General features: G+C 34.2%; 1 pseudogene; it reads left to right on the forward strand.

Moving 5' to 3' along the window:
- The first annotated feature begins 1,852 nt into the window (after positions 1 to 1,852).
- LOC101572767 overlaps positions 1,853 to 9,152 on the forward strand; it is a 10,543-nt pseudogene continuing 3,243 nt past the window's right edge.

Consider the following 9,152-nt stretch of genomic DNA (forward strand, 5'->3'; position numbering starts at 1 on the left):
AGGTACAGGATCTCAGGATAAATCCTGAGGGGATTTCACTGACCTTATCAGACCCAAAAGCTACAACTCTTGTTGCATAGGTTCTGCTTTACGTTGGTCTTAACCACCCAGCAGAAAAGTATAAAAACGAAATATAAGAAGTAAAGCCATGCTGTTATGTTGAACTGTAGGGGACTCAGGTCAATAATTTCTGACATTGTCAGTGAAGAAGAAGACCCAATACTATTATGGACTACTGAACTCTTTTAGATTATTTTGCTGAATTTACACACCTATAATATTCAAATAACAGAACTTAACAAAAAAAGATATACTGACGAATGTCCATTTTGTATCTGTGTATTCCAAGTGGTTAGGATGGATATATAGTTACATTCTCTTAATGAATAGAGTGATTTGTTCTAATGGTGTTTGTAGATAAGATATCATGTCCGCATCTTGTACAGCAATTAACCACTGGGAGGAATGTATGCAATGTGTTAATCATTGAGACTGTCCTACCAATTTGATTTGAAACTGTCTCATTGCTATTTGTTTATCAATAAAATTATGGAAAAAACCCAAAGTGGTTAGGATTGAGATATAGTTGCATTCTCTTAATGAATAGAGGGATTTGTTCTAATGGTGTTTGTAAATAGGATATCAAATCCACATCTTGTACAGCAATTAACCATTAGGAAGAATGTATGCAATGTGTTAATTATTGAAACTGTCCTACCAATTTGGTTTGAAACTGTCTCATTGCTATTTGTTTCTCAATAAAATTATGGAAAAAAAAATCTGTCCACACACGTGGCAGAAAACTTCCCTGGTAGGGAAAAAGAATTTGACAAACAAGTGAGGTACACAGAACACCAATTAGCCATATTCAAAAAAATTACAGTCAGGCATATCATAGTCAAGATACCGAAAACTGAACACTAGAAAAGAATCTTTAAAGATGTTAGGGAAAAGAAACAAATCACCTTTAAAGGAAATCATATCAGAATCACAGCTGACTTCTCAGCACAATTCCTCAATTCAAGAAGAGATTGGAGTGAAATATTTCAAGTTCTAAAGGAAAGCAAACTTCACCTCACCTTACAGTAACTCACAAAACTATGTTTCAAAACTAATGGAAAAACAAGATATTTCAATGACAAGAAATATCTGAGGAAATGTTTTACCAGCAAACCAGCACTACAAAATATTTTGAAGGACATTCTAGAAAGAGAGAACAAGGATTATAACTCCATGAACCCCAGCAGAAGGAATCAACCAGGTAAGGCAAACAACTAAACAGAAGGAGGGAAAAAGGGGTTGAGGAGCCCATAGCAGGAGAATAACATGACAAGGATAAGTCAATGTATATCATTTATAACCATCATTGGTTTTTTTTGTGTAAATCATTTTTATTCATGGTTTTAAGAAGTTTTTACAAACATCATTTATATACAAAACGGATCAGTTGATAACACTTAACTAACTTAAAAGTTATATGAATTGTTTATATTTACTCAAATAAATCTTTAATAATATTTGTGCTGGTTAACATGGATATGATTTTGTAAAAGTTGTGTTAAGGAGAAGGAAGTGCAGAAAATCTGTTTGAAAAATGATACATCAATTTTGCTGCATTTTCTAAAGGTCATATAAATAAACTTGATATATAAATTATAATTTATCACTACTTTAGAAATTAAGTTTTAATATCCATTAGAATTTATTTTAATTCCTGATTAAAAATCTGATTGATTAAATTTGTAGTCTGAAATTTTTAAAGGAATCTTATAAACACTGAGGGTTTTTGCATACCAAATAGTATTACTTATATTAGGTGTCTCTAGCAGGATGGAGACAGTGCTTGTACCAGATGAAGTTTTTCGGTGGTCATCAAAGTGAAGCCCAATATACGATTCACTGCAGTAAGGTAATCTGAATAAATCTGGAATAAATACCTTTTTATTACCATTATTGTTAATACTTTCAATTAACCAATCAAATGACACAGACTGGCAGAATGTATGAAGAAGCAAAAGCCAACAATATGCTTCATAAAAGGAAGACATTTAATTCAAAAATTAATTCACACATTGAAAGTCAAGGGATAGAAAACAATACTCCATGATAGTATAAGAACTCAAAAGAAGAAATAAAAGTAGAAAGGTATAACACAATTAAAAAAGTGAGAACTTGAGGATTAGGCAGTGAAGAGAGGGCAAGGAGAAAAACTAGGAAACATGACAGGGGCAAAGCCATACATTTATAGGCACAAGACAGGTAAGGGAATGATTCTGAGAATCTGCAACATGTTTTTGAAACTAGCAGTTAATTGGTAGGATTCTCACCCTGACTAACTATACATGCTGCTAATTGTGAACTAAGCAACTGCACTGAAGATGGCAATGTGTAATGGTAGGGTCATGCTTGGAATGCATGTCATTCTGGTCTTCTAAATAAGTACTATTTGTCATGACATACCAATTACTGCCATACTGTCTCTCAAGTAAATGTTTATTTAAAAATGGGATAAATGAAAACAAGAGACAAGAAAAAAATGTCATAGGACTGTCCTGCTACAATGCTGTATATGGTTACATTTCTAAATTTCTGTGTAAAAATATGTAGCTGTTTATTCCTATTTTTTAATTTTTTAAAATTTTTTCTTCATATTCTGTAGGGACTTAAAGTTTAACATATCAATACTTGATGGAAAGTACCTGTTCCATGTTATGCCTAAGATGTTTGATATTCAGACAGATAATGAGGTTAAGCTCAACTGCCTATGTTGTAGGGTAATATTAATAAGCTTCTGTTCTGGATGGTTAACAACCAAAGTTCTCAGACCAAAAATTAGAGAAAAAGAAGGGCTGTAAGGACAGCCAACATTTGGCTGTAGCCTTTCAAGGTCAGTGAAGACTCAGGACATATGAGAACCTGTACTGTAACATCATGTAACTCAGTTGTGTCCCAAATTTTCTGATCAAGGAGATCATGGGGCCACAGAGAAAGTGATCGATGGTGTAGAGTGTGCCTAAGGAGAGTCACCTGGAGAGAAAACATTCTCTCAGGCTTTCACAGACAGCAACTTGGTCAAGCAATGGCCATAACTCATCCACATGGCTGATAATGACAAAGGATCTACAAACCATGGTACAAGGTTTCAGGATAAACCTGAGGGGATTTGGCTGATCCTATTGGATACAAAAGTTACAGTACTCATTATATAGGTCTTGCTTTGTCTTGGTCTTGACAATCCAGCAAAGAAGTATGGCAATGGAGTATAGAGGGTAAAGCCATATTAATACGCTGAGATGTAAAAGGCTCAAGTCAACAACTGTTTTTTTGTTTTTTTGTTTTTTTTTTTTGGTGGAACAGGGGACTGAACTCAGGGCCTGACGCTTGCCAGTCAAGTGTTTGTTCTGCTAAGCCATCCCCCAGCCAAGTCAACAACTTCTGTCACTGCCAGTCTTACGGAAAACCCACTACTATTATGGACTACTGGACTATGTTGGAATATTTTGCTGAATTCAGGCACCTATAATATTTAAATGACAATGGAATATCCTTCTCTGACAAAACTAAACAAAAAAGGGGGATTCAAATGAATGACCATTTTGTATCTATATGTTCAAAATAGTTAAGATAGATACACAGCTGCATTCTTTTGGATCATTGAATAGAAAGATTTTTTGTAATAGTGTTTGTGGACAAGATAGCATGTCTGCATCTTGTAGAATGAATAAGCACTAAGTCAACAATATACAATGGACTGATTAGTGAAATTGTGCTAGTAATGGTTTTGAAACTGTCTCATTGCTATTCGTTTCTCAATACAATTATTACAAAAAACCCCAAACAAACAATACTCCATGAGACAGGAACCCAGGAAAAAGTGGGGGAAATTATTTGAAGACAAAGTGAATTTCAAGCCAAGACAGATGGAGAGAGTTAAAGAAGGTCACTATATCCTTGTAAAGGAAATAATCCAAGAGGAAGAGAAAATAATCATATATGCAACAAATACCAATGTGGCCAGCTATATAAAAACAAATATTAAAAGCAATGAAAAATGAAATAAGCACTAATTCTGTTATATTGGAATATCTCAAGAATCCACCATGACAAAAAGCAGATGAACTAGACAAAAAGTCGATAATGAAATATTAGACCTGAACCAAATTTTTGAACAAATGTGCATAACAGATGTCTACAGAGTGTTCCACTCTGAAACATCAGAATACACTGTCTTCTAAACTGCACACTAGATGTTCTCTAAAACAGAGCACACTCTAGCTCATAGAATATGCTTAAGTAAATGTAGAGGACCCAAAATCATACCATGTATATTATCAGACCACAGTACAATACAATTGAAACTCAAGGGCAAACGAAACTATAAGAATTCCATAAACACAAGAAATTCAAATAGCATACTCCTGAACAATCAATGGGTCACAGATGAATTTAAAAAATAAACAGTTTCTACAATTACACAAGGATGACAATCCAACATACCATAACTTATGGGACTCAATGAAAGCACTTCTAAGAGGGAAATTTATAGCATTGAGTACCCATATCAATACAACAGAGCCAAGTACAAATTAAAGACTGAATGATGAACCTGAAACTTCTAGAAAAAGAAAAGCATGTTAAACCAAAAGCTTGTACAAGAAAGTAAATTACAGATATCAGAGCAGAAATTAACACATTGGGGATGAAGGAAACAATACAAAAATAATATGAAGAGTTGGTTTTTTGAGAGATTAAATGAGATTGATAAACACTTATGCAACCTTAATAGAGAAAGGAAAGAAAGACTCAAATCTCTGAAATTAGGAGTGAAGAGTGAGCTCACATTTGACTCTGCAGAAATCCAGAAAAATCATCTATCTAAATATTTAAACAAAAGCACCAAATCTGCTGAAAAAGGTAGTAAGCAGAATGCCTGAGGATGTATGTGTAGGCAAGGATTTAATGAGATTGCATGGGAAATAATACTTCGAATAAAAAGTGGGATCTCGTCCTATTAAAATCTTCTCTACAGTAAAGGAAATCAACCAGTGTGAAAAGACAACCAACAGATTGAGAATAAATTTTAGCCAGTTGTCCTGCAGACAAAGGATGTCTGTCTAGAACATATAAAAAATTGCAAAACATCAGACCTCTCAAATTTAAAGACTCAATCCAAAAGTGGGCATTTGAGATGAATACACACTTGTCAGATGAAGAAATATAAATGAAAAATAAACATATAAAAATGTTCAACATTATTGGTCATTTGAGAGATGCAAATTAAAAAAAATACTGATTCTATCTAATCTCAAAAAGAATTGCTATCATTAAGAAATCAACCAATAACAAATATGGGAGGGCCAGTGTAGAAAACGGAGCATTTCTCCCCTGCAGTGGTAGTGTAGGCTCATACAACAACTGGAGAGCTCAATGCGAATATTCCTCAAAAAGAAAACAAAGGAAATACAAAACAAAAACTAGGGTTAGATGTGCATTTTGACCTACCTGTACCCTTCTGCATATCTTTCCAAAATTAAAAACATCATTCCACAGCAATAACAAATATGGGCATGCACACCCATGTTTATAGCAGCACAGTTTATGATATACAAATCTTGGAAACCACTCAAATGCTCATCAACCAATGAATGAATAAAAAAAGGGTTGAAGTGCTACTTAGCTGAAAAGAAGGATAAACCAGAGACATTTTAAGGCAAATGAATGTAACCCTACACCATCTATTTATTTATTTATTTATTTATTTATTTAATTTAGTACAGGGTCTATAAGGTTTTGGTACATAGATCGGACTCGTAGTGAGTCTCCTGTTTTCAGCCTCCCAAGTGCTGGGATTACAGGTGGCCACCACCACGTCCAGTCTCAATTGCTGTCTCAGCGTGCCCTGGGGGCAGGGCCGGTGCAGCACACCCAGAATCGAACCCCTGACCACTTTAGTCTACTGAGCTTTCTGTTGGCCCTTACTTTAAATTTTTAATGTATTTGGTACAGGGTTTCACTATGGAGCTCAGACTCCTAGTGATCATCCTGTTTTCAGCCTCCTCAGCGCATGCACCACCACGCCCTGTCTCTGGGCCAGCATGGCATGTGTTGCCAGGGATCAAACTCTGGTCCCTGCACTTGCTTAAACAGGAGCTTAGTCTGCTGAGCTACATTGCTGGCCCTATTTATTTATTTATTTATTTATTTACTTGGTACAGGGTCTGGCTACACAGCTTGGACTCTTCGTGATCCTCCTGTATCAGCCTCCCCAGTGCTAGGATTACAGGCATGCACCACCATGCCCAGTTTCAGTGGCCTGCGTGGTGTGCCCTGGCTTACAGGGATCAAACCCTGGTCCTTGCCCTTGCCAGGAAGGCGGTTATACCGCCAAGATATCTCCCCAGCCCCACACTATACTCTTAAGTGAAATAAATATAACTTGTATGCTTAAAACTAATGCATTGTAACCGCGGTGTGAGAGATTGAGAAAGTACATAAAATTCAAAATCTATAATAGATGTATGAAATAGAAAGAAATTCTTCAAAAGAAAAAACTAAAGAAAGAGAAAGGGGAAAGTAAGGAAGGGCAATGGAAAAAACAGGGAATAAAAAAGGATAAAATGGAAACAAAAATTTGTAAATAGGGGTGGGGAAGAAGTGCTGAAGGGAGCATAGGAGAATGAGAAAAGAGGAATCCAAAAATAACATGTACACATACAAATTCCACACAATGAATATGATCATCATGTATATTTAAATATACTAATACATTTAATTTTAAAAAGCATGAAATAGTAATTGACACTGCTGAAATAAAAACCATTACTAACAATTGGAGAATCCAGAATAAATGAATTGATTTCTAGGTACTTATTCATTACCATAACTGAACACAGAAGATATGAAAACCTTCAATAACCCAATAACATGCAATGAAATTGAAGCAGTAATAAATAATTTTCTAAGTAAGAAAACTCCAGGTCCTGATGAGTTCACTGATGAGTTCTGAAAAGCATCGGGAAATTCTAAAATAAATACTCCTCAAATTTTCTAATGAAAATGAAAAGTAATGGGTACTGCAAAAATTTTTCCTGGAAGTTATCATTATCTTGATTTAAAAATCAAACAGTAATCCATAAAAAGAGACCAATAGACTAATCATTAATGAATATGGTCACAAAAGCTTTAATAAGATACTGCCAAACAGAACACAACGAATCACCAAAAATAGCATATACCATGAGAAAGCAGGTTTTATTCCAGGGATACAAGGATGGCTCAACATATGCAAATCAATAAATGTAGTACAGTACATAAACAGATGCATGGACAAAAGCTACATGATACTCTCAATTGGTACATGAAAGTAATTTTAAGAATACAACAATCTTTCATAAGAAGAAAATAAGTATAGAAAGAACTTATCTCCATCCCTACGTAAAAATTATACTTCCAACGTAATATTAAATTTGGAAACACTGAAAGCTTTCACTCTAAAATTGGGAACAAGGAAAGGATGGTCACTATGATGACCCCTTTTAAACACAGTGGCCAAAATATTACCAAAGACAACTAGGCAAGAAAAATAAATAAAAGGGGAATGTATAGAAAACTAAGAAGTCAAATTGTCACTGTTTACAGAAGATAGGATCTGACTCCAAAAATCCATCAAGTTGTTTTGAATTGATAATCAAATTCAACCATGAATCAAGATGCAAAATCACCACAGAAAAAAAAATGGCACTACATTACTAATGAATGTACTGAAAAATAGATTAGGAAAAAATATCTTTCACAGTAGAACCAGGAAAAGTTGAATACACATGAATTAATCTAACAAAGGAAGTGAAGGGCCTTTAGAATGAAAACTATGCTATGTTGAAACTGAAGAGTTTATCAAAAAGTAGAAAGCTATTATTTATTACTGGATAGGTAGAACCAACACAAATCTATATTGATATAGAGATTTAATACAATCCCAGTGAAAATTCCAACAGCATTCTTCACAGTACTGGAAAAAACATTCTAAAATTTTTTGGAATCTGAAGAGACCCCAAACAGAAAAATAAATCCTGGGTACAAAGAGCAAAGAGGGGAATGAGAAAAGAGGAATCCTTTTCTGTCTAGGAAATGAAGTTTAATCAAAACTACTATGAGAAACAAACTACTCCAAGAGATGTGTGAAAGAGTGGAGGAGGAAAGGGAAATTGTATAGAACACCAAGAAGAGCTAATTAACAATGGTTGTTCTGCCCTGAAGGCATTTGTAACAAAAAAAAAAAAAAAAAAAAAAGAAACTGTCCTACCAATTTGTTTTGAAACTGTCTCATTGCTATTTGTTTCTCAATAAAATTATGGGGAAAAAAAGAACTCAGCTGTGGATTTATCAGGATGTAGCTTTTCTTTGTTAGTAAGGTTTTTTATTACATTTTCAATTTCATTGGCTGATATTGGGTTGTTTACAGTTTTTATAACTTCTTTTTCAGTTTTGGTAATTTGTACCTATCTAGGAGTTTGTCCATTTCTTCTGTGTCTTCAACTCTGTGGCAGTAAAGGTTTTCAAAATATCTATTGATAATCTTGTGAATTTCCATAGGATCTGTAGAAATTTCACCCTTTCATTCCTCATTGGTTGAATTTGAGTATTTTTATTCCTCTTTTTCATAAGGTTACCTAGGCGTTTATCAATTTTTTTAATCTTTCAAAGATCCAGGCCTTTGTATTGTTTTCATTATCTCTATTGCCTTAATTTCTGCTTTAATCTTTACAATTTCTTCCTGTCTTTGACTTTTGGCTTGGGTTGCTCTTCTTTTTCTAGAAGGCTGAGGTGCCGCAATAGGGTATTAATTTGTTCTCATTCTGTTTTCCTAATGTGTGAGTTCACCACTATAAATTTACCTCTAAGAAAGGCTAAGTACAGGTTTCTACTCCCTAAGGTGAATTTCTACATTATATACAACAAATATATAGTGACAAAAATTAATAGTTGTGTATCTCATATTTTAAAATCATTGAACAGAAAAATTGACACAAAACATAAAAAAGATGTTTCTTACATCACTGATTTTATTTTTTTTATTTTTTATTTTTTTTTCCTTCCTCGAATGCCTTCAGGGCACTTTTGGCCAGCGGGAGAGTTGTGAGGTTCGAACTCCA

This window comes from Octodon degus, unplaced genomic scaffold (genome assembly GCF_000260255.1).
Source record: "Octodon degus isolate 3935 unplaced genomic scaffold, OctDeg1.0 scaffold00211, whole genome shotgun sequence".
NCBI lineage: Eukaryota > Metazoa > Chordata > Mammalia > Rodentia > Octodontidae > Octodon > Octodon degus.